This window comes from Narcine bancroftii, chromosome 1, assembly GCF_036971445.1.
Source record: "Narcine bancroftii isolate sNarBan1 chromosome 1, sNarBan1.hap1, whole genome shotgun sequence".
NCBI classification, from domain to species: Eukaryota; Metazoa; Chordata; class Chondrichthyes; order Torpediniformes; family Narcinidae; genus Narcine; species Narcine bancroftii.
This window is the reverse complement of record NC_091469.1, coordinates 23,815,298-23,842,111: the sequence shown is the minus strand read 5'-3', so window position 1 is coordinate 23,842,111 and position 26,814 is coordinate 23,815,298. Positions and strand designations below refer to the sequence as shown.

Genomic DNA, 26,814 nt, shown 5'->3' with positions numbered 1-26,814 from the left:
CTGGGCAGAGAATTCCACAGATTCACTACTCTCTGGGAAAAGCATTTACTTCTCGTCTCCATCCTAAATCTACTCCTTTGAAACTTGAGGCTGTGTCCCCTCATCGTGGTCTGTCCTATCAGTGAAAACGGATTTCCAAACTCTGTCTTATTCATCCCTTTCATAATGTTATGTTTTTCTAAGATTTCCGTTTCATTTTACTGAATTCCAGCGAGTACAGTCCTAGGCAACTCAGTCTCTCTTCGTCGGTTAACCGCCTCATCTTCGGAATCAATCTTGTGAACCTCCTCTATTCTGCCTCCAAGGTTAGTCCAACCTCTTTTCAGTTAAGAATTCATTTACTCAAGAATGAGGTTACAACTCATTTGCAGAAGGCAAATCTCCATTTGTGCATTTATAGAAATGATGCAAATTAATTGGATCAGCTGTAGAAATGCACAGCGTGGAAACAGGCCCATTAAGTCCTCACCATCTAATCCCCACATTCTCATCCGCTTTCAACAATTCTAACATTTGCCTACGCTGGAGGGACAATTTACAGTGGCCAAGTAACCTACCAACCCATCTGTCTTTGGCATGTAGAGGGAAACTGGAGTGTCTCTTAGGAAACCCATGTGGTCACGGGGAGTGTGAGCAAACTCAACACCAACTGCACCCGTGGTCAGCATTGAACCCAGGCCTTTGTCGCTGTGCAGCAGCAGGCTTCATCAGCTGTGCTGTCCATTTATCTTCGGACCATCCTGCAAAATCTGTCTTTTTCAAATTCTGACTTCCTGATCAATTCCAAATTTGGACTTTTGCCTTCCAAGGCTTAGGCTCAGTTTCTTTCGTCCTTACCGTGCTGCGGAAGTATTTGATCCTGTTTGTGAGTGCTCCTGTGGATTGCCTTGATGTGGTTCATTAAAGGTGCCAAGTAAATGTAATTGTTGTTGCTGACCTCTTGAGAGCATCCCAAAATAAATTGGCAAAGGACTCATAAACAGGATGAGAATTGTTCTCCTTGTAGTGAGTTGGGTACATCTGGAATGCACTGCCAGAAAAGGATAATGGAATCAAATACAATGATGACTTTAAAAGGAATTGGATAAATACACAAAGGTTTTGTTAAAAATTGCAGGGCGAAGGGGAAAAGATAAGAGAGGGCCTACTGGAGTGTTCCATAAAAATGCTGGCAGAGGCATAATGAACTGAATCCCTTGCATTTATATTTAATGGCACTTTCTTTGTTACACTGCAGTACATCCAGTGCAGTCTGTGGACATTTCTGTAGAGTAGAATTTGTTTAAACCATGTTCTGATGCAGATTAATGAACCAAAATCCGTTGTGTTATTATCTTGCTGCTTTGGGTTTGAGACCTGTCTCATGATTGAGAGTTCATGGACTTGTCTGTTTCCCATTTTTCTTGGACATCCAGAATGCTGTTTCAACATTCCAGCCAGCTGCCTTTGGATTGATTGAGATATTTTCAGGTCCTTTTGGTGTATTGGCTTTGCAGCATCCCAGGATCAGATATCTTCTTGGCTGTCTGCCCATAACCTCCTTTTTTGTGAACTGGAAAAAAAATGAGTATAGTTTGACATTCCAGTAGTTAGTGTACACTGCCAAAAGAACAGAGACAAGGCACACATGACTTGATAGAGTGAGATCTAAAACTCAAGTGGTTTATACACAGAGCACATGGACCAAGTAGTGGTCAAGTCCTATTCCAAAGCGGTTCAGTCATAGCTATACAGAGCTTACATTTTACCATATATGGTTATAGTGGACATTCCTTGGACACTAATTATGCTACAGATCATTGACATAAATCAATGAGGTTAATGACTGAGCATAATTGCAGTCACAAGATGCTTGTATCAGCGTGGATGCTGACTTCTGTAACTCTTAAGTCATGTGTCTTCAAGAAAAAATGTGACCATATTTTTCAACTTGGTACAAGTGCATACAATAGCCTTAGCCCTTTAACAATATCAAAGATTTAGTTTCTGCAGTTTCATTTCCAAATCAATTACAGTACATTTTTATTTTATGTGTGAGTGTGCCGGGTCATTTCAGACCTAACTTTAAATCTGAAATTATGACATAACAGCACATACATAGGCCGATCTTTACACAGACTTTTACAATACCATGAGCTTAAGGTTCATAATGTTTTGGCATTCAAGCGGGTCATCTACAGATTCATTACACGTAGAGTCATCTGGGATCAAATGATCTGCATGAACAACTCTTCTATTGTTTTCTGCTACTCTAATATGAGGAGCCCCTTTATTGATACTATAGTCTCCAGTAGCCATCTTTCCTTCCCTCCCCTCATGTTTCTGACTCTAACTGATTGATAAAGATCAAATGATCACATTTTGGGATGTGCCCCATCTCTTTGATCTTTGGTTGCGATTTGTTTCTCCTCTACTTTTTGTTTGAGACTGGGCTTCACTAAAGAAAGTTGAGTTCGTGGAGGGTGCTTGAAGAATAACTATTAGAGTTTTTCTGGTGGTTCTGTAATGAAACAATGCATTTGCAACCTTGTGGTGGATGGAGAGCTTCTTGTTAGATTTTTCAAGCAGCCACTTGAAAGTCTGAACATGCCTTTCAGCTAATCCTTTCCTGAGTGGTATGGCGGGCAAAGGGTGTGTTTGATGCCATTACCCTTGAGGAATGATGCAAACTCCTCAGAGGTAAACTGCAGGGCATTATCACTTACTACCTGTGAGGGCAATCCAAAACAGGCAAATAGGGATCGTAGCGCAGTGATGGGAGCAGCTGATGTAGTGCTACTCATTGGAATGCTTCCAGCTACTTGGAATGGCTGTCTACTACAAGTAGAAATTGCTGACCTTTGACTTCGGCAAAATCGATGTAAGTTCTCTGACATAGATCCGTGGCTCAAGGCCAGGGTAGCAGTGGAACGTGTTTAGGTGTGTTGTGAGTTTCAACACATGCAAAACTAAGGTGTACTGACTTTGATAGCCTGGTCGATACCAGTCTTCCAAATGAATGATCGTGCAAGAGCCTTAATTTGGCTCATGCCGGGATGACATTCATTTAACTCATTGAGTATATGTTGGCGTGTACATCTGAGATGACAACTCATCTACCCCAAAGAATGCATCGATCTTTCAAGGACCACTCAAGTCGATGCATGAAATATGGTTTGCCCATCCCAGTTCATTGTGTTATTGTTCGTACACCTTTGCAATTTCCATATGCCAAACGCAATCGCTAAACCTTCCTTGTCTATTTGCGCACAGTTTTATTTCAGAAGTGTTCAGTGTCTCTGTGATTGGCTTTTCATCTTGTTTGTGATTTAGGACAGCCCCTAGTCTATAGGGACTTGGATCCACACTCAAAACTAGAGGTTTTGATGGGTTGTAATGGACTAGAACGTTGTCATTAGCTCAAATGCTTTTTCCATACTCAAAGGCTTCTTTGCATTTTTGCATCATTTCCATTCTGCAGAGTGTTGCAGCAGCGCATAGAGTGGGTGTAATTCTGACCTCCAATTCGGAATGAATTTATCATCTCGAGGAAAGATTTCAGTTCAGAGATAATTTCTGGTCTTTGCAATTTTTTTTGATCACCTCTACTTTGTCCTGCAATGGATTAATGCTGTCAGCAGTGAGAATGTGTCCAAGATAACTGAAATTCAGAAATTGGCACCTCATGAGTGAGTCGCACATTGTGTTTGTACAGCCTGGCGAACAGCTCTGCTAACACTTCATGTTCTGGTTGTAAGTGTCGGTTGCGATCAATATGCCAGTGACATAGCTAAAAACATGCTCTATGTCTTACAAAATCTTGTCCATAGTCACTTGGAACAAGACTGGCACAGTTTTCACTCCAAAGCATTTGGGAGCAAGCAAGCCTTTGTGAGTGCTGAACACAAGGAGAGCTGGTTAAACGCACCAGTGACGATAATGACCAAATGCACTTTTGGCTTACTAAGATCTTGTGTGAGTTTCCCAAACAAATCTTGAGCCATCATCCTCGATGACCTCATTCACATGCTTGTCGCCGCATTTTCGAGTATTTCGTTGGGAATGTGAAATGAACTGTGGGCGAGGCCCACTCAACAAGGGTCAGGATGTCATCATTTATGAGGGGTTCATACTCTACTTGCGCTTTCCACCAGTGCATGGGTTGCACTTTCTGAAAAGTCGATTTTGCACCTGGCTTCCATTTAATTGAAGCAGTAAACCCTTTTATGCCTGATCCTTCGTTCCCGAACAATTTGTCATGCCTTCTTAGAACTGAGTCTAACCCTGACTGGGCAAAAGATGTGGCAACCTGTTTTTGGTGTGATTTATGGGTTGGCTTGGGCTGAAATTTGGTCTCATCACCCTGATCCCTAACCACCAAAATGTTCTCCTAATTCAATCTGATCTTGGTAAGCCAGTCTCTCCCAAAGAGCTGAACAATTTCCTTTCACAATCAACAATTCCAATATGAATGTTTTGTGGAGGGTGAGCAGTGTAAGAAGCACAACCACCACGCTGAGGGTCATTAACGACTGTTTTATTTGAATTTGGCGCGTGCCCCTTTAAGGGCAGCATTGGTTCAGTCACCACGAGCGTGATGACATCACAATCATTGCCCAGGGCGCACGCCACACGGGAGGTTTGAGTGAGGAAGAAACCCCCGTCGGCGCCATCTTCCCAGGGCTGCCCCGCCATGTGGCGTTACAAGTGGGGCCAGTTCGCCCTGAGCGAGTGCACCACCACAGTTTCTCAATTTTCATACCACACTGGGACAGTTATCTTACCAAGCTGTGGCACTATCTCCCCACAGTAGTTCCTAAAGATAATATTTGTTTTCTCTAATGGAAACTCTTGACAATTTTGCCTAGTGCACCGAGCCAGTCAGGGTTGACCGGGAAGCTCCTGTACTTACCTCCTTCTCAATACATGCATTTCCTACATTTACGTTAACCTTGTATGGTAAAAATGTACGGTAGCCCTTCCCCTCAAGCTGAAACAAAGCAAATTCCTTATCCATTTTTTCACTTTGTCTTGATCATTGTCAGAATTTGTTGCAACAAATTTTGTCTTCTCGTGGCTATGCTTTGAGGAGAAACACACTAAGTGATTATGTCCTCGCTTTTTGCATCTGTGGCACATTGTGTCTTTGAATCAGCAGGTATCAGCCCAATGTCTTCCTCCACAGCACTTGTACTGCATCCCCTTGTTGAATGACTTAGAAGGAAATTTTGACGTCTGCTTCTTCCTCCCATGGTTTAGCCGATGTGCCTCTTAGTTGCTGGCTGCTTTCCCCATGTAGTCCTGGTTTTCCGCCCTTGCCATCTAATCAGCGATGCCGTTAGCCCTTGTGTCACTGACTTTAAAATCACGAATAGAAAGAAGATGTCGCTGAGTGCGGGACATTTTGGGATGTAGTCCCGAAACATGTCTATCTCAGAGTTCCTCCTTCAAAAAGGAGCCAAAAGAACAATTTTTCATCAACTGGTACACTGCCGGTCCCACTCTTGCAAGAAATAAAATCCTTTTCTTGCCCACAGCAGTGGTATTCGGTATTGAAAAACGTATCCATGTGATCAGCATAGACCTCAAAAGACTCCAGTCTCCTCAAAAAAACACCAACATTACAGAAAACTGCTGTCGTGGGTACTTTAAAAGTCCTCCTCGCCAACTTTGTGTACTGGAGAAACAGTATAGTATGAAGTTCCAGGAGTTGACATATACAGTCAAAAGGACAGAGTCAAGGCACACATGACTTGATAGAGTGAGATCTAAAACTCAAATGATTTATTCACATAGCACATGGAGATAGACAACAGACTCGCCTCGGCAAATAGCGCCTTTGGAAGACTACACAAAAGAGTCTGGAAAAACAACCAACTGAAAAACCTCACAAAGATTAGCATATACAGAGCCTTTGTCATACCCACACTCCTGTTCGGCTCCAAATCATGGGTCCTCTACCGGCATCACCTATGGCTCCTAGAACGCTTCCACCAGCGTGGTCTCTGCTCCATCATCAACATTCATTGGAGCGACTTCATCACCAACATCGAAGTACTCAAGATGGTAGAGGCTGACAGCATCGAATCCACGCTGCTGAAGATCCAACTGCGCTGGGTAGGTCACGTCTCCAGAGTGAAGGACCATCGCCTTCCCAAGATTGTGTTATATGGCGAGCTCTCCACTGGCCACTGAGACAGAGGTGCACCAAAGAAGAGGTACAAGGACTGCCTAAAGAAATCTCTTGGTGCCTGCCCCATTGACCACCGGCAGTGGGCTGATCTCGCCTCAAACCATGCATCTTGGTGCCTCACAGTTCGATGGGCAGCAACCTCCTTTGAAGAAGACCGCAGAGCCCACCTCACTGACAAAAGACAAAGGAGGAAAAACCCAACACCCAACCCCAACCCACCAATTTTCCCTTGCGACCGCTGCAACCGTGTCTGCCTGTCCCGCATCGGACTTGTCAGCCACAAACGAGCCTGCAGCTGACGTGGACATTACCCCTCCATAAATCTTCGTCCGCAAAGCCAAGCCAAAGGAAGGACATTGTCCAAGCAGTGGTCAACTCACATTCCAAGGTGGTTCAGTCATAGCTGTACAGAGCTTGCATTTTACTATGTATGGTTATAGTGGACTTTCCTTGGACACTAATTATGCTACAGATCATTGACATAAAACAATGAGGTTAATGACTTAACATAATTGCAAAGTCATGAGATACTTACATCAGCATGGATGCTGACTTGTCTGATACTACACCCTTCCTTTCCTCTCCAGAGGAAATACTGTCTTTCTAACGAGGTGTTTAATATCTACTGTCTTGTCGCTGGACACGCTCCTGTGCTTTTTAAATTTTTTTTTTTAACCCAACGTGAAGTCAATTACAAAGTTAAAAATGGTGTACATTCAATATTTACTTCATGATGGTATTAACCCAGTTCCCCCACCCTCCCAAAAGAACCCCCTAAAAAATGAAAGTCTAGAAAAGCAAGAAAAAGATAAGATAGTAAAGAAATAAAAGGAAAACAAATTGGACTGCTGAACAGTGACACACCCTCCATGGCTCACAAATTCATATTCTATTTAATTTTCCTTGGAGAAGATCAACACTAATCTGGGAAAAACTCATCTAAAGGTTTACGTCTGAATTTTGTAAATATGGATGCCAAATTTGTAAAAAAAAAGTCATACTTATTTCTTAAGTTATAGGCAATCTTCTCCAGGGGAGAAACTATATGTTCCTGTGTTCCAACATGCCAAACATAGATATCAATCAGACTTCCATGCAACAGCTCTACATTTTCTGGTCACTGTCAGTGCAATTTTAACCAGTTCTGTTTGATATTTGGACAGTTTCAATTTGGATCTTATCCCTGTAATGCTTGCTCATAAAAATAATTCTGGGTTTTGTGGAAATTGAATTGCTATCATTTGCTCTAAAAAAAATCCTAAATCTATCCAAAAAGGTCTGTCTTTAGAACATGACCAAATTGAATGTTTAAAAAAAATTCCTGTCTCCTCACCACGTCCAAAACATCAATCTGAAAGGTTTGAATACAATTTGTTTAATTTCTGTGGTGTGAGATAGAATTGATGCAAACAATTATATTGCACTGATGTATATCTTGCATTGATTGAATTAGTCATACTATCCCGACATAATTCAGACCAGGTTTGTTCATCATTTCTTACATTTAACTCTGATTCCCATCTCTGCCTGGACATGTGAACCTCCTGTTTGGGGGTGGGGGGGGGGGGCGGGTTCCCATTTGATGTAAGAGGTACATTTCTGAAGTAAATTTCTTTGTATTTCCCTTTCAAATCAGCATCTCCAAATCACTACAGTTTGGTAAAAACATCGTTGGGCACAATGTTTTCCTTAGATCTGCACTCATTTGAAAGCAGCAGAAAATTGTGTCCTTTATGGGACCCGAGGTTCTTTCAAGAGTTAAATAAATGTCAGAAAATTTATTTTGAAGGGTAAGATGTCGAGGGTCTCTATAGAAAAATTAGCCTGGAAATATGAATTGGGAAGTTTACGACTTTCTAATTTAAAATATTGTTATTGAGCAGTATAGATGAGATTTCTTACCTTTTTATTTGAAGGAAGTAAAACTGCATGGGTGAAAATAGAACTGGATAAAATAGGGGAGAAGATACCGAGGATTTTGTATATAAATAGGATGTGAAATTAATAGCTGGTGAGAGAGAAACCCCATTTGCGAAAACATTTAATAAATATTTGGTATAAAATAAATAGAGATAATGGAACAAGGTGGGAGGGGAGGCTTATCTCCTAAAATTTCTCTGACAAGATAGACTTAAATCTGTTCCTTTGCTATTTTGAATAGAATGCTTTCTCACCAGGATCCTGTTCAGTGTTTGTGCTTCAACCAGTTTCCATTGTTCCACTATTGGTAATCTGTGTTTCTCTTCCTAAATCCTTTCATTCTGCCACCTGTCATTCCTTCTGTAACAAATCTAAATTTCTTAATTTATTTTGGTTCAGTTGAAGGATTGATCTTGGGCATGGGGCTATTTCACCTTTTGTGAAGTGGCAGGGGTCCTATTAGATCCATCCACAATGGGCAGACAGGGTCCCAGTTGATGTCACTTTCAAAAGGACTTGTCCTGCTCAGCATTTCCTGCAGGTTGCTTTAGACTTTCAGCGTCTACAGTTTTGATTGACTTAAACGTTCTCATCCTGGCGATCTTTCCAGCAACTCCCGATTATTGGAGCATCTCTGTCAATGAAGGTTTGTGGGATGATGTCGTTGGTTATTTGTATGCTGACATCATCCACACTTGATAAGCACGCTTTCCACAACACAGACAGTGGGGCTGTTGCAAGAATATATTTCACTTTTCTCAGCCTTGTACATCCAGCTCTTGTAAATTTTAGAATAGCAACAGACTTGGGCTTTCTCTCCCACTGAAATTTCACAGCAGGAATCCCATAAGCAAGCAGAGCCTGTGAAGTGGAAATTCTCCCCTGTGTTGTCTTGCAACATGGAAGCAGGCCCTTCAACCCACCATGCTTGTGCTGAACATCATACCCTTCCCATTTAGCAGCACATATTAGGTTGCATTATTGCCTCAGAAACGGTAGGTTGTGGTGTGAACTCAGCCTCTCAGTCCAGTTCAGTAATGCCTGGTTAGAAAGATTGGTTTAAATAAGACAATGAGCAAAGGCCATAGTTGCCATTTCAGCCGTCTATTAGAGATCACATTGTAGTAGGCCGAGTGATCAAGCGAGTAAATGGGCTGAATCGCTGAAACACGCGGCTGGTTCAAGATGGAGTGGGGTCCCCTTCACTACCAAGAAGGAGCCTATGCCTAGTGCCCCGTGTGGGCTAAGGAGCTCTCCACTTCCGCGTAGTGGCCAGCTGGCCGGAGAGTGACGCCATGATGTGATGATGTCACTTCCAGAAGTCGGAGTGTACATCACTGGAAATGGGTGGGCCAGCGTTGACATGCGGGGAATCCAAACCGGTAAAGTCGGTCTTTGTTTTACACTCACCTTGTGTGGACGTCTCTTTATTCGGTAGTGCTGCCACATTGGTCACTACAGTGGTGACCCCGAAGGTTCCAACATTTTGGAACCAGCATCGATCACACGAGAATGCAGCAACCAGCTGAATCCACAGTCGCAGCGCCTGCGACCAACGAGGTGGGTGTACATCTCCCACCATTCTGGGCAAGCCAGACCAGGAACTGGCTACAGCTGGCTGAGTCACAGTTCCACATCAGGGAAATCGTTTCAGAGGACACCAAGTTCTGGCACGATATCACTTCCCTAGATGCCGCCACAGCTGCCAAAATAAGCTCCTTCATAGAAAACCCACTGATGGAGCGTAAGTACGAGCAGTTCCGACGTTTCCTCCTGGATACTCTAGAGTTCAATCAGCACAAGCGCGCCATCAGAATCCTCAAAATGCAGGGCCTGGGCAACAAACAACCCTCCGAGCTAATGCACGAGATAGTGGCCATGGCAGACAGGCACACAGACTGTTTCCTGTTTAAGGCCATATTCCTCTCAAAACTACCAGTACATGTACCCTCAGCAGTTTCGGACATGGATTTTAGCGCCCTGCACCTCGTAGCCAAGAAGGCAGACAGGGTGTTCCTCAAGCCACAGTAGAGCTCCCTTCACATGCAACCAGTGTACGCAATCGTTGCAGCCACTCCGTCCAGCCCACCAGAAACACCAGCGGTAGCCACAACACAGTGGCTATGCGAAGGGCGCATGGAGAAGAACAGTGAGTACTGTTTCTACCACTGCCAAAGGGGCAGGAACGCTCGGCAGTGCATCCCCGTGCTCATACCCCACTGCCAAACACCAACAAGGCAATGGGAAACAGGCAGGCCGGCCGCTGATAGTGGCCTCTGTGATTAGAACACAGAACGGTCTACTCTATCTCAGAGACCAGAGGTCCAAGAGGGACTTCCTTGTTGACACGAGCGCGGAGATTAGACTCATCCTGCCCACGTACTTTGAGGCAAGACATACCAAAAGCTTTCTCCTGCAAGCGGTCAACGGGTCCTTCATTTCCAGCTATGACACCCGCCTGGTCACCATCCACATCGCAGACGCTGTTTTCCCCAAGCCCAACATGACCAAAGGAGTACAGGAGTTCCTGGGGATGGTCAACTTCTACCATTGCTTCCTCCTAGGAGAAGCCACCCTCATGCAGCCCCTGTTTGACTTGTCAGACTTGGTGACAAGATGCCGCAATGGACGCCAGAGGCCACTGAGGCTTTCCATGCCGCCGAGACAGCACTGGCGAAGGCCACGGTACTGGCACACCTGGACCCTGGCCCTCACAACGGGCACTTCAGACAGATCGGTGGGTGTGGTGCTAGAGCAATAGGTCGACGAACACTTGCGACCCCTTCTTCAGTGAGCACCTCCAAACATCAGAGCTCAAATACAGCATGTTTTTTTTTAAATTTTTTATTTTTCACACCATAAATCACATTAGCCATGCTACACACTTTTTCTTTTTCACACATATACAGTGACTTTTTCTCCCCCCCTCCCTCCTCCCAAGCCACCCCCCCACCCCCCCCCCCCATCCATTTTAGGTATACAATCTAGGTTACATTAAACCAGTCAGATAATGTTGTCATTCAACAAAAATACACCAGAAATTCTACTGAGTCCAATCTTTTCTTTCCTTCTCCTTCCATCAACTTAGGTAATGATTGTCCCCGGTAGGTTTTCGCTATTGTATTTAATGTAAGGCTCCCATATTTGTTCGAATATTTCAATATTATTTCTTAAACTATATGTAATTTTTTCTAATGGAATACATTTATTCATTTCTATATACGATTGTTGTATTTTCAGATTATCTTCCAATTTCCAGGTTGACATAATACATTTTTTTGCTACGGCTAGGGCTATCTTAACAAATCTTTTTTGTGCATCCTCCAAATCAATTCCAAATTCTTTGTTTTTTATGTTACTTAGGAGAAAGATCTCTGGATTCTTTGGTATATTGTTTTCTGTTATTTTATTTAATATCTGATTGAGATCTTCCCAAAATTTTTCTACTTTCTCACATATCCAGATTGCATGAATTGTTGTTCCCATTTCTTTTTTACATCGAAAACATCTATCAGATACTGTTGGGTCCCATTTATTTAATTTTTGAGGTGTAATGTATAGTCTGTGTAGCCAGTTATATTGTATCATACGTAGCCTCGTATTTATTGTATTTCTCATCGTTCCAGAACATAATTTCTCCCATGTTTCCTTTTTTATCTTTATATTTAAATCTTGTTCCCATTTTTGTTTAGTTTTACCATTTGTTTCCTCATTCTCTTTTTCTTGCAGTTTAATATACATATTTGTTATAAATCTTTTGATTAACATTGTATCTGTAATCACATATTCAAGGTTACTTCCCTCTGGCAAACTCAAATTGCTTCCTAATTTATCTTTCAAGTAGGATCTCAGTTGGTAATATGCCAGCGCTGTATCTCCAGTTATATTGTACTTATCTCTCATTTGTTCAAAGGATAAGAATCTACTTCCTGAAAAACAATTCTCTATTCTTTTAATCCCTTTTTTTCCCCATTCTCTAAAGGAAAGGTTATCTATTGTAAAAGGGAGTAACTTATTTTGCGTCAATATTAGTTTTGGTAATTGATAATTTGTTTTATTTCTTTCTACATGAATCTTCTTCCAAATATTGAGGAGATGATGTAATACTGGAGAAGTTCTATGTTGTACCAATTTTTCATCCCATTTATATAATATGTGTTCAGGTATCTTTTCCCCTATTTTATCTAATTCTAATCTCGTCCAGTCTGGTTTTTCCCTTGTTTGATAAAAATCTGATAGGTATTTTAATTATGTGGCTCTATAATAATTTTTAAAGTTTGGCAATTGTAAGCCTCCTTGTTTATACCATTCTGTTAATTTATCCAGTGCTATCCTCGGTTTCCCCCCTCTCCATAAAAATTTCCTTATTGTTTTCTTTAACTCTTTGAAGAATTTTTCTGTCAGTTGTATTGGCAATGCCTGAAATAAGTATAATATCCTTGGAAAAATGTTCATTTTAATACAGTTTATCCTTCCTATTAGTGTGAGTGGTAGATCTTTCCAATGCTCTAAATCGTCCTGTAATTTTTTCATTAGTGGATAATAATTGAGTTTATATAGTTGGCCGAGATTTTTATTTATTTGTATACCTAGGTATCTTATTGCCTGCATTTGCCATCTAAATGGAGATTCCTTCTTAAATTTTGAGAAATCCGCATTATTCATAGGCATTGCTTCACTTTTATTTACGTTTATCTTGTAACCCGACACTTCTCCATATTCCTTCAATTTCTTATATAATTCTTTTATTGATAGTTCTGGTTCTGTTAAGTACACTATAACATCATCCCCAAATAGACTGATTTTATATTCCTTGTCTTTTATTTTTATTCCTTTTATATAATTATCTATTCTTATCAATTCTGCTAGTGGTTCTATAGCTAACGCAAACAATAAAGGTGATAGTGGGCATCCCTGCCGCGTTGACCTGCTTAAGTTAAATTGTTTTGATACATGTCCATTTACTGTCACTTTCGCTAACGGTCCCTTATATAATGCTTTAATCCAATTAATATACTTCTCCAGTAAACTGAATTTTTGCAATACTTTGAACAAATAATTCCATTCTACTCTGTCGAAGGCCTTCTCTGCGTCTAAAGCAACTGCTACTGCAGGTGCTTTATTTCCTTCTACTGCATGAATTAAGTTAATAAATTTACAAATATTGTCTGTTGTGCGTCTTTTTTTGATAAATCCAGTTTGGTCTAAATTTACCATTTTCGGTACCTGCTCTGCTAATCTGTTTGCTAATAGTTTAGCTATTATCTTATAATCTGTGTTTAGTAAAGATATTGGTCTATATGACGCTGGTGAGAGTGGATCTTTCCCTTGTTTTAGTATTACTGTAATTATTGCTGTTTTACATGAATCTGGTAAGCTTTGTGTTTCATCAATCTGGTTGATTACATCCAGGAGGGGCGGAATTAATAAGTCTTTAAATGTTTTGTAGAATTCTATTGGGAGTCCATCCTCTACTGGTGTCTTATTATTTGGTAATTGTTTTATTATCTCTTGTATTTCTACTGTTCCAAATGGTTCTGTTAATTTATTTTGTTCCTCTATTTGTAGTTTTGGTAGTTCAATTTTAGTCAAAAATTCATCTATTTTCCCTTCTTTCCCTTCGTTTTCAGTTCGGTATAATTGTTCATAGAATTCTCTAAAGTTTTCCTTAATTTCTTTTGGATAAATACAGCATGTTTGACGCAAACTGATGGCCTTGTACTTGGCAATACGGCATTTCCGCTATATGCTAGAGGGGAGAGCGTTCACCATCTACACAGAGCACAAACTGTTGATCTACGTGCTGAGCAAGATCTTGGACCAGTGGTCGGCAAGACAACAAAGGCACCCCTCCTACGTATCAAAATTCACCACGGATATCCACCATGTCGCCAGCAAGGCCACTGTGCTGTCCCGGGGCCATGATCGCCGCAACCTCTGGAGGGCTCAACGTCGCCCAGCTCGCCAAGGACCAGAGGGAGGTTGCAGGCATCCAGGTGTACCGGACGGCCATCACCAGCCTAAAGGTCAAAGATTTCTGCCCCACACCAGAAGAACCGACCCTGCTGTGCAACAAGGCCGATCCTACCCACGACCTGGCGATGGCAGGTTTTCAACAAGAAACGTGGTTTATTGCACCCCTCCATAAGGTCAATGGTTCATCTGCTCTCGGACAAGTTCATGTGGTATGGGGTCCACCGAGACGTTACCCTGTGGGCTCAAACCTGCTTACAGTGTCAGCGCGCCAAGATGCACCGGCCCACCAAAACCCACCTACAGATTTTCGAGCCGGCGCAATGCAGGTTTGAACATGTCCATGTTGACATCATCGGCCCCTGTTCACAACCATCTACAGATTCACCCACTGGTCAGAGACAATAACCATGGTTGGGTGTGACACAGAGACATGCATCCATGCTTTCCTCACCACCTGGGTCGCACATTTCGGAGTCCAGACCCACATTATGCTGGACCGAGGAGCACAGTTCACCTCCTCCCTCTGGTCCAACCTGGTGAAATTCTGTGGCAGCCAGGTCCACCATACCATGGCCTACCATCCCCAAGCAAATGGACTGGTCGAACAGTTCCACTGTCACCTGAAGGTCACGTTGAAAGCCTGACTAACCGGGCCGAACTGGATGGACGAGCTCCCATGGGTATTGCTCAGGATCCGCATGGCACCAAAGGAGGACCTGCCAGCATCGTACGCAGAGATGGTGTACAGTGCACTGCTTACCATCTCAGGGGACCTACATTTCAACCTGCAGACCAGAGCGTTATATGTCCTGTAGTCTGAGAGAGCAAGCGGGTGGACGATCCCCCCCACCCCTGCCACCATCCAGACTCTGCTTGCCACCCAGCCATGTTCCAGCGGATCTGCAGTCCACACACTACGTTTTCGTATGTAGAGGACATAAAAGGACCCTCTACAGTGTCTGTATGAGGAACCCTTCAAGGTACTGTGGAGAGAAGATCTGGTGTTCACATTGGCAACCGACAGGACAGGTTCACAGTCGACTGCCTCAAAGTCGTGCATCTGGACTCCAACCTGCTGGCCCCGGAGTCCCTGGTCAAGCACAGAGGGAGATCGCCCAGGGACTGTAAGTCAGACCGCTTGGAGAGCGGTGGCAATTCTGGGGGTCGGGAGGAATGGGGTGGTGTAGCGGGCCAAGCGACCGCGCGAGTAAACAGGTCGAATCACCACAACACGTGGGAGGTCCAAGATGGCGTGGGCGGTCCTTCACTGCTGAGATGCCGCAATGGACGCCAGCTAAAGTGCGGGCTAAAGTGCCCTTCACTTCCACATAGCGGCCAGCCAGCCAGAAAGTGACACTATGGCGCAATGACATCATTTCCAGAAGTCAGAGGGTATGCAACCGGAAGTGGGCAAACCAGTGCGGAGATGCAGCAAATTAAAACCAAAAAAGTCGGTCTTTGTTTTACACTCACCTTGTGTGGACGTCTCTTTATTTGGTAGTGCTGCCACAGCAGATGCTACAACATGGCATTTTTCAAGGAGAGCAGTTCTCTCTGGTGTCCTGGGACCAGTACTTATCCTTCAGGCAATGCCACCAAAATTAAGTATTTGCATTTTATTACAGTGGTTTTGGCTTGCTGTGTGCAACTTAGCTGTCAAGTTTCTATCTTGACTCTCTGCCCTTCATAATGATCTGCAGCAGCTGAGATCCTCAAGGGTGCTGCAGAAATGCAAGATTTTGTACTATTTGTGAATATGGCATCTGTTCCCAAACACAGAAGACTGCAAAGTGGGTACTTCAGAACAGAAGGTTGCTTTTGTTCCTGAACTTGTTGACTCTAAATTTTAATTTTATTGGAGCCACATGTGTAGCAATCGAGTGTTCGTTCCACTCCGTTTTCATCGGCTGCTCTGTAGCACCCACTTCCATTGAAGGTGTGTACTCTACAGCAGGATGGCTTGGGTACTGCAGGAGAAGGAGCTTATGCTATCAGTTACTGCTCAGAACTCTTGGAGAAGGTCCGGAGGAGGAGGAATGTCATATGTCCTCTGGTCCAGGGAGACTCCCTTGTCCTCCAGCTGTGCTCTCTGCAGCAGTTGATGTCACTGTCCCACCCCCATACCTGAAGACACAAGGAACAACAAGCTCAAGTTTATTGTCACCTGCACCAAGATGCAGTGGTAAAGTTTGTTTTGTGAGCAGCCCAGCGAGACATTTTTACTTAGGGTGGCACAGTTAGTGTAGTGGTTAGTGCTAAGTTGTTACAGCCCCAGTGATTGGGACCAGGGTTCAAATCTCATGCTGTCTGTAAGGAGTTTGTACATTCTTCCTGTGTCTGCATGGGTTTTACCCGTGGTCTTTTGTTTCCTTACAGCATTTGAAATGTTCTGGGGGTTGCAGGTTAATTAGGTATAATTGGACAGCATGGGCTCGTGGGCTATGAGGTTGGAGATTATTTGAGTCTCTTCACAATCTATTGCATCCTGGTAGAAGAGTATCAATCAAACTAATTACAGAATGTTTTACCTGGCCTCATGTCAAACAGGATGTTGGATTATGGGCAAGGACCTGCTTGCTGAGTCAATGCTCTAAAGTCTCCAGACACACGAAATTGAAGCTGGGGGATTTTTTTGTTCTGGATTCCTGTTTTCAGTATGTGCACCTAGCCCTTGGTAGGTCTGCTTCCACAACTTCAGGGATATACTTAAGTTTGCAGACTGGACTATCAGGTGGCAGGAGACCATTTCTATCACTGACAGTGGAGATGGTCACTAGGGCTTTTGTGGGTCATTGGATTCCATCTTTGTGTTGTGGTCACTATTACAGTGGATCGAGGGTCTTAGTTTGGGTCAGTGTCGTTCTGCGCTTTCACTGATCTTCTGGGCACTACCTATATTCACACTATGGCTTATCATCTGCAGGCCAATGGCCTGGAAGGTGGTGATGCATCTACATGGAGTGAATGCTTGTCCATGGTTCTCCTTGGACTGCGTACTGCTCTTGGCTGTTCAGCAACAGAGCTAATATATGGCACTATGTTAACCTTTCCAGGCGAGTTTGTGAATCTGAGTCAAAGCACATTGCTCTAGGATCCAAGTAGTTAGATTCATCGATTTCGGGAAAACTTGAGATTACTCCAATCTACTCCTACGTGGCGGGCACCACCTTCATTGTATTTGCTGAATGATTTACAACGCTGTACTCATGTTCCTCTGGCATGATGCTCTTTGCAAACCACTTTGGCCTGTTTATGATGGTCCTTTTCAGGTCTTTCGATACTGTCTGAAGACGTGATCGAAAGGAATGGAAAAGCTGACAGTTTCCATTGTAATCACAATGAAATTGGCATATATTGATGGTCTGTGTTCTGTGTCAGAGGACCAGTCACACCCTTGCCAGTCAGACCTTCCATTGCCTGTTTTCCACTATCATACGGCCCTCTGGACCGTTGTGTAGTGGGACAGTTCCAAACAGTCACCTCTTTGCATGGCTCAGAGGCTGAGGGGGAGGGGGGGTGGTGCTGTTGTCGTCATGCACTTGCCTTCGTCGGGAGGAGGTGAGTGAGTGTCAGGATCACTCATGTGGCAGAGAGAAGATCAGAGGAGTTTAATTGGGTGGTGGTTGGGGAGTTGAAGAATGCAATGTTGTGTTTAGTGAATAATAAATGAAAGTTGACTTCACAGTGTGCTGAAAGAAACGAGTAAGTGTATTCTTTATTTGTTTATAAACTGTGGTAAATCCATGCCATTAATGGCTTAGCCTTCAATACCACTATTCCCTCAGTGTTGGTCAACAAGCTCCAAACTCCTTCTGTAACTGGATCCTTGACTTGCTCATCGGAAGATCACAGTCTACGAATTAGAATCAACGTCTCCTCCTCGCTGACAATCAACACAGGCTCACCTCAAGGATGCGTGCTTAGCTCTCTGCTCTATTCATTTTACACCCACAATTGTGGCAAGGAACAATTCAAATGGTACCTACAAATTTGCCCATGACACCGAGGTTGTCAGAAGAATCACAGATGGGAATGAGGAAGTGTGTAGGAGGGAGATAGATCAGCTGGTTGAGTAACTTCAAGTACAACCTTGCACTCAATAATAGCAAAAACCATAGAGCTGATTGTGGACTTCAGGAGGAAGTCAGGAGAACACAACCCAGTCCTCATTGAGGGGTCAGCCGTGGAGAGGATTAAGAACTTCAAATTCCTGGGTGCCAACATCTCCGAGGATTTGTCCTGGAGCCTCCATGTTGATGCAATCATGAAGCAGGCCCGTCAGCGGCTATACTTAGTGAGGAGTGTGAGGAGATTCGGTGTATTAATGAAGACTCTCAAACTTCTACAGATTTTCTGTGGAGAGAATTCTGGCAGGTTGCATCACTGTCTGATACGGAAGTGCCAACACTCAGGATAAGAAAAAAGCTCCAGAGCGTTTAACACAGTCTGCGCCATCACCGACACCCATCTTCGCTCCATCGAGGACATTACGAGATGCGATGTCATAAGAAAGCATCCCCCTATCCTCAAGGACCCGCACCACTCAGGCCATGCCCTCTTCACTCTTCCTCCATCAGAAAAAGGTACAAGAGTCTGAAGGCGAGCACTCTGGCATAAGGACAGTTTCCTCTCCTCTGCCATCCAATTCTTGTGCTATTTTTATTTATTTTATAAGGTGGCTTGTATAAAGGTTTGCACTGGGATGCTGCTGCTAAACCATGAATTTCCTGACATGTTCACAACAGTAAGTTCTGATTCTGAAGTTGGCAGAGGGCACAGCTGCCTCACTAAATAAAATTAAAACAAATGATCAAGTGGGGAGTACAAAAGGCTGGTAAAGGAGACAAGGTAGAGGGAGGGAATTCCAGAATTTGGGGCGCAGGCAGCAGAGGGCGCAGCCAACACTGGCCGATTAGTAGAACTGAGGGATGCAAAGTGGGGTGGAATTTAAGGAGTGTGGAAATCTCATCAGAGGTTAAAGTAAACAGTTCTGGGGCAAAGGAGAGCCTTTAAGCAATTTCAATGAAGCTAAAAGTAACCTTCTGCAACAGCAATGTGCTTTTCTCTTTGAATGTGATACCACTCCAATTGAAATTGCTGTTAGGAACCTCGTGATTTGTAACTGAATGAATTGAGAACATTTTAAAAATAGTTTTCTATTACTGTCTGAATATGCTTCATCTCTTCACACCATGGGTGTCTTGAAAACGTTAATTATAATAAGATTCATTTCAGTTTCATTTGATGTCATTTTATAAACCATCCCTTTCAAATGGAGCAAGAGAAATAATTGTATCCTGTCATCTGGTGTTTCCATGGCAAGAGGTGGCCTCATTGATTGGCAAGGAGACAGCAATGCACAGCCAGTCAGTGGCATAGCCTATTCTTTTCCCAGTTAAAGCCCCAAAACCAGGTTTGTTCCTGTGATTCTTTCCTCTTGTAGCATGTGTTTTCCACCCTCTGTTACTCCCCAGCTCCATCCTTAGTCATTGTCCAGGACCCAAACTGAATGGCTCATCCACACAAGCCTCTTCCCAACCATCTTCAATTCATCATCATCTCTTGAAGTTTGAGAGTCTTCAATGACATACCTCGCTCATGTGTTAATCCAATCTCTTTTTGAATGTGTCTCTACTTCCTTTTTGAAATTAAGATTAGAGAGATGCACAATCAATATAAATTATTTAAAATTCCTTCTGAGAACTATACACCAACCACTTTTAAAATCCTCCATCTCTTTGCACAGATGTATGTTACTCTCCAAACAGCAATTCATACATATGGCTGCTCTTCATCTGCTGCAGCTTGGCCTTCGACACCATTATTCCCTTAGTGCTGGTCAAGAAGCTACAAACTCTAGGCTTCTGTACCCCCATCTGCAACTGTATCCTTGACTTTCTCAATGGAAGACCGCAGTCAATATGAATTGGAAATAATGTCTCCTCCTCACTGATAATCAATACAGGTGCACCCCAAGGATGCATGCTTAGCCCACTGCTCTAATCATTATACACCCATGAATGTGTGGCCAGGCAGAATTCCAATGGCATCTACAAGTTTGCTCATGCCATCACAGTTGTCGGCAGAATCACAAGTGTCAAAGAGGAAGCATACAGAAGGGAGATAGATCAGCTCATTGAATGGTGTAACGACAACAACCTTGCGCTGAACGTCAGCAAAACCAAGGAGATGTTTGTGGATTTCAGGATGAAATCAGGGGAACACGACCCAGTCCTCATCGAGGGCGCAGTAAGGGAGATAATCAGGAACTTCAAATTCCTGGGTGTCAACATCTCTGAGGATCTGTCCTAGAACCTCCACATTGATGCAAACACAAAGAAGGCTCACCAGCGGCTATACTTTGTGAGGCGTCTGAGAAGATTTGATATCTCACTGAAGACTCTTGTAAACTTCTACCAGTGTACCGTGGAGAGCATTCTAACTGGTTGTATCACTGCTTGGTATGGAGGTGCCAACTCTCAGGATAAGAATAAACTCCAGAGTGTTGTTAACTTGGCCTGTCACATCACTCTATCGAGGACATCTAAATGAGGCGGTGACTTAAAAAAAGCAGCCTCTATCCTCAAAGACTTCCATAAATCAGGTCATGTCTTCTTCACTCTGCTACCATTTGGGGGCGGGGGGAAGGGGGTACAGGAGCCTAAAGACGAGCACTAGACGGCACGAGTACAGCTTTATCCTGCTACCATCAGATTCCTGAATAATCAATGAACCAAAGACACTGCCTTACTTTTAGTGCACTAGTATTTTAATTTTTTTTATAGTCATGTTGTAAGATGGCTATTATATGAATGTTTGCACTGTGATGCGGCCACAAAACTGAATTTCATGACTTGTTCATGACAATAAATCCTGATTCAAACATCAGAATTTATTTCAGAATCAGAATTTATTGTTGTTTTACAGTAGCATCAATAGTGCAAACATTGCTATAAATTACACTTAAAAATAAATAATGCAAGGAAAATGGAAGAAAGAGATCGTGGCTGTGGTTCATTGTCTATTCAGAAATCTGATAGCAGAGGGGAAGGAACTGTCCTCGCGTTGCTGGGTGTTCATCTTCAGGCTCCTGTACTTCCTCCCTGATGGAAGCAGTGTGAAGAGGTCATAGCCTGGGTGGTGATGATAGAGGCTGTTTTCTTTGGACACTCGATGGAGTGAAGACTGATGCCCATGATGCTACTGGCAGAGTTAGCAATTCTGCAGTTTTTTTTCCCTGTCCTGTGCATTGGCACCTCTCTACCAGACAGAATGCTTACCACAGTACACCTGTAGAAATTTGAGTCTTTGGTGGCATAGCATATTTGTTGCATATTTTCTGCTGTTTTTGGTGAAAGATGCAAGGTTTTGGATATGATATTAATCTGCTCTTAGATGGTTACAAAAGAAATCCCAAACACCAGACGAAAACCAGAAGGATTCCTTCATCCTCCTCCCCACCCTGTACCTTAGCCTCTGTCACCAAGTCAGGAAGCTCTCCCAATCCCACAAAATTATAGTTGAACTATTGCCACCTCACTGCTAGTGGTGGAAACTTTCTGCTCCCAAATTGCTTTTTGTGCTTGTGTCACAACTATGACCACCCTTCAAAAGTAAGAGGTCATCCCTGAGATACAGATGACCAGACTTGTGGAAATATGACTTTATGCTAATACTTCCAAATAGTTGTAAGTATTTTTCAAGACAACAATAATAAAATATTTCATGGGGGTTTTCATTAATGATTGGGTACATTAATTATATTAGTTTAATAATCAGTAGTATCAGGGTGATTATTCAAAGAAATTAAAGAATTGTAGAGCGATTCTATGGTGAAGTTTCTAACTTTGGGGGAAATTGACTTACAGACAGTTCTTGGGGACGAAACCCTTACATAACTTGGGTTGAGGCATCTGAGACTGGTCAAAAACACTATAGAAATGCATGCAATGCACAAATGTGTTGGAGAAATTCAGCAGGTCACACGGCATCCACAGAAAGTAAAGGGTGGCCAACGTTTCGAGCCTGGCCCTCGGTCAGATATACAAAAATGCACATTGTTCTGAGCTGAATGAATATTTTGGTCATTCAGTGCAGATGAAGCCATAACAGGAGAAATAACATTTATTGCTGACATTCCTTCATCCAGAGGTTGGCAAATCTGTGGAATTTGTTGCCACAAGTGGTTCTAGAGGCCAGGTTATTGGGTGCATTTAAGGCAAAGATTGATAGGTTTTTGATCAGCCAGAGCATCAAAGGTTAAGAGGGAGAAGGCCAGGCAATGGGGTTAAGTGGGAAAATGAATCTGCTCATGATTAAATAGCAGGGCAGATGAAATGGGCTGAATAGCCTATTTCTGCTCCTTTGTTTTATGGTCTACTTAAATTACCCACTGCAAATGCTCAACAATGATGCATTTTATTTGGCACTAAATTTATAATTCTTACTGATGGATTTAGATCCCTCTGTCTTTAACCATTCTTATTTTTGTTATATCCTCATATTTCACACTCTCTAATGGACTACAACTATAAAGGGAACCAAAGGATTGGTTGTAACTTGGGTTGGTCGTAAATCGGGGAATGGGGATCTTGGGCTGCCATGGGGAGGGACCACAGTATACAGTACTTTTTAATACAAACTATGTACTTGCACAATAGTTTTAATCATTCTTTTTTAAATTTGGTCGGGTGGACATTACTCACTTAGGGCAGAAGTTGAGGTATTTGTCAACTTAATCACCTCATCATCTTTCAGACTTTATAGTGGGAACCTCTTGTCTAAATCCCCTGACCTTCATGTTCTTCTTTCAAGAGGCTCCTTAAACCCTATCCTTTGACTAAACCTTTGGTAACCATTCCAGTAGCTTGTTCACTTGGTCAGATTTTGTGTGGTAAAGTTCAAGCAGCATTTTGTCATGTTACAACTGCTATAGAAATGTTGTCCTAATGTACTTAAATCTCAAAGAAATGGATGTTTGGGTCCTCTGTGAAATCATTGGGACAGGCAGGAAAGTGGAACTGAGAACACCAATCAGATGACCTATGATCTTAGAATTGTAGCTGTACAGCCCTCTAACAGGCTTTTCAGCCCATCAAGTCCATGCTGACTATCCAGAACCCATTAAACCTACACTAACCCCATTCTGTGCACATTTTCCTGACACCCTGTAGAATCTTGTTAAATGGTTGGGTTAACATTGGACTAAGTGACCTCCTGTTGCTGCTGCTTGAATTTGAAAGCATAGCAAGGAGATGAATTTTGAGGAGACTGGAATTTGCCTCTTTGGAAGTGGACGCTGGGACAAAGGGTGCCTTTGCCTGATTGGTTGATGTTACTGGCCATCTGTGATGAGATAAAAGGGAGCCAAGAGGCTATAGTTCTAACTGGGAGCTCATTGGCTAGTGGGAGGGGGTCACAGCATTGTTGAAAGGTGTTACAGCACCAGAAATAGACAAAGCCATTGATGGATTAAACAGGAGGATTGAGATATTGGAAGACTTGGGATACAGCAACCAGGATGGCTATGGGGCATTGGATGGCAGGACTTGCAGTGGAAACCAATGATAAATTGTGTCAATGTAGCTTCACTAAAATGTTACTAATCAAAATAAGTTGATGCTGAGGTATTGTCGGAGTTCAGTCACCCTCTGGACCTAGCAATGATCAGTGAGATCTGAAATTCCTTTGTTTGTTTAGTCAAGTATCTCTGGGGAATTTACCAAGGTTCTGAGGTTGCATGCCTTCAATTATTTTGTTTCTTGACCAGTCCACAAACATTTAACTCTTACTTCTTAACTGACTCTGCATAGCCGCAATTGATGTGAGGGGAACCTGATCCAAGAGGAACCAACACAAGGCAGCAGGACTAGACAACATACCTTGTTGGGCACTGAAGAACTGCTCAGACCAATTGATGGAGGTCGTCACGGACATCTTCAACACCTCACTCAAGTTGTTGAATGTTCCCGCAACGTTCGGGACAGCTACTATCATCCTAGTACCCAAGAGGGTGATAATAACAGGCCTCAATGACTACCACCCTGTGGCATTGACCTCTACCATTATGAAATGCTTTATGCGTTTGGTAATGGAACGCATCAAAGCACACTTCCCAGACATGCTGGGCTCATTTCAATTCAGCTATAGAAGAAACAGATGATGCTATAGCCTTGTCCCTACACTCTGCCCTGACCCACCTGGAGAATAACACCTCGTACACTAGTCTGCTGTTCATCGATTCAGCTCGGCATTGAATGCGATCATTCCCCAGAGGTTGGTGGAGAAGCAGTCTTTGCTGGGACTCAGCCTCATCTGCAACAACGATGAGTCGCACTCCACAGAAGAGGTGAAAAATCTCAAACTTGAGTCTCAACATGGACAAGATGAAGAAGATGATTGTGGACTTCCGGAGGACCAGGAATAACCACCTTCCACTACACATAAACAACTCTGTAGTAGAGAGAGTGGAGAGCACGAAGTTCCTTGTAGCTCACTTAACTAGTGATCTATTGTGGACACTCAACATCTCCTCACTTGTCAGGAAGGCTCAACAGCGATTGCATTTCCTGAAAAGACTGAAGTGGGCAAGGCTATTGGTCACCATTATATCAACCTTCTATAGGAGGTTTATTGAGGCCTTCCTGGCTGGCTGCATCAGTGTGGTATGGTGCTGCAGAGAAATGGATCAGAGATCAATCCACAGGATCAGAGCCAGCACCACCAGGCTGAGGAACAGCTTTTTCCCACAGGCAGTGAGAATGCTGAGCGGCCAAGGGACCTGCTCACACTAATAATCCATAGAACATTACAGCACAGAAAAGCAGGCCACTCAATCCTTCTGGTCTGTGCCAAACAATAAAACTAGCTAGCCCCACTGACCTGCTCTCACTCCATAACCCTTCAGACCACTCCTATCCATGTATTTATCCAATATTTTTAATACTCAAGATTGAATCTGCATTCTCTATATCAAATGGTAGCTTATTCCACACTCCTACCATTCTCTGAGTGAAAAACTTGCCCCTAATGTTCCCTTGTACCTCTCCCCTTTCCCCCAATCTAAGTAGAAACATCCTACTCACATCCACTGTCTATACCCATCATAATCTTATAAACCTCTATTGGCTCCCCTCATTCTTCTTCATTCCAAGGAGTATAGCCCTAACCTGTTTAATCTTTCCCTGTAACTCAATTCCTGAAGACCCGTTAACATCTTAGTAAATCTTCTCTGCACTTTTTCAATCTTATTGATATCTTTCCTGCTGCTGGGCGACCAGATCTGGACACAATAGTCTAAGTGTAGCCTCACTAATGGCTTGAATAACTTCAACATAACATTCCAACTACTATACTGAATACTTTGATTTATAAAGGCTAAGATGCCAAATGCTTTCTTTACAACCCTGTCCACGTGACACCACCTTCAGGGAACAATGTATATGTATTTCAAGATCTCTTTGCTCCTCCGCTCCTCAAAGGCCTACCATTTACTATGTATGTCCTACCTTGATTCACTCTTCCAAAGGGCAACACCTCAACTTCTCTGCATTAAATTCCATCAGCCACTTACTGGTCCAGTTTTCCAGCTGGTCCAGTTCCCTCTGCAAGCTTTGAAAATCTTCCTTCCAGTTCACATTGCCTCCTATCTTTGTGTTATCAGCAAACTTGTAGATCCAATTCATCTCGTTATCATCTAGGTCATTTATATAGATTACAAACAAAAATGAGGCACACCACTCGACATAGATCTCCAGTCTGTTTTCTTCCACCTAACCAATTTCAAATCCAGTTTGCAACCTCTCCATATATACCTAGTGTCCTAACCTTCATTGTATTCATGAAACTATTTATTTATTTGTATAGATGAAATACTTGTCCTGCATGTTGTGTGACTGTGTGTTTTTGTATCATGGACCAAAGAACGTTCTTTCGTCGGGTTGTACTTGTACAGTCAGATGACAATAAATTTGACTAGACTGGAGGTGAGATCAGTAGCCAATCATAACAAAGCATCCCTTTTTTCCAATTAATCAATGTGTAATTCCTCCCAAGGTCATTGTTTATCAACAGGCCACATTTCCTCTCCTACCCATTTGTGTTCACAAACCTAACCCTTCTCCCCATGTACCTTCAGATTGATTGCTCTGGGATCAAGTCTGTATTCCTTTGCTTCTTGTATTGTGCAGAAATTCTATAGCCTGCTCGTTCAGAGGCCAACAGGTCAATTAAGCCTTTCCTATGTAGCTCCATCTGTTTCTTCTTATTTGTACCTTCAAGCCTGCTAACTCGTTTATAGAAAGTAGGTCTGACTTGTTTAATAGAGCAGGAACATCTGTTACAACATATCCTATAGCAATGGTGCCATTGCCTCAGGTGCCATCGAAATATTCTTTGACACAATTTTCTAACTTGTCATTGAGGTACAAGATACGATTGCAGAATCAGTGACCAACACTTGATTTCGAGGAGTGCTTTAACCCTTTGGACTCTGTGTCCCTATTTTTGGGGACTACAAGCAAGCATATATATTTAGTGTACCCGTTTGCCAGAACTGGTTTTATACCGAACCAGCTGAAAATCAGCTGGTTTCTTCTCTACATTGGAGAGATTAGGCACAGATTTGGAAATTGTTTCACTGAGCACATTCGTTCTGTCCGCAGCAGTGATAGAGACCTCCCAGTAGCCAACCATTTCAGTTCTGTGTCACACTACCACAATGTCTGTCCATGGCCTTGTGTACTATT

The 26,814-nt window shown here is 42.9% G+C and overlaps 1 protein-coding gene across 3 annotated transcripts in view; it reads left to right on the top strand.

Annotated features, from left to right (window-relative positions):
* apba1b (amyloid beta (A4) precursor protein-binding, family A, member 1b) overlaps positions 1-26,814 on the top strand; it is a 189,653-nt gene that overhangs the window by 62,654 nt on the left and 100,185 nt on the right. The gene's annotated exons all lie outside the window — the stretch shown is intronic.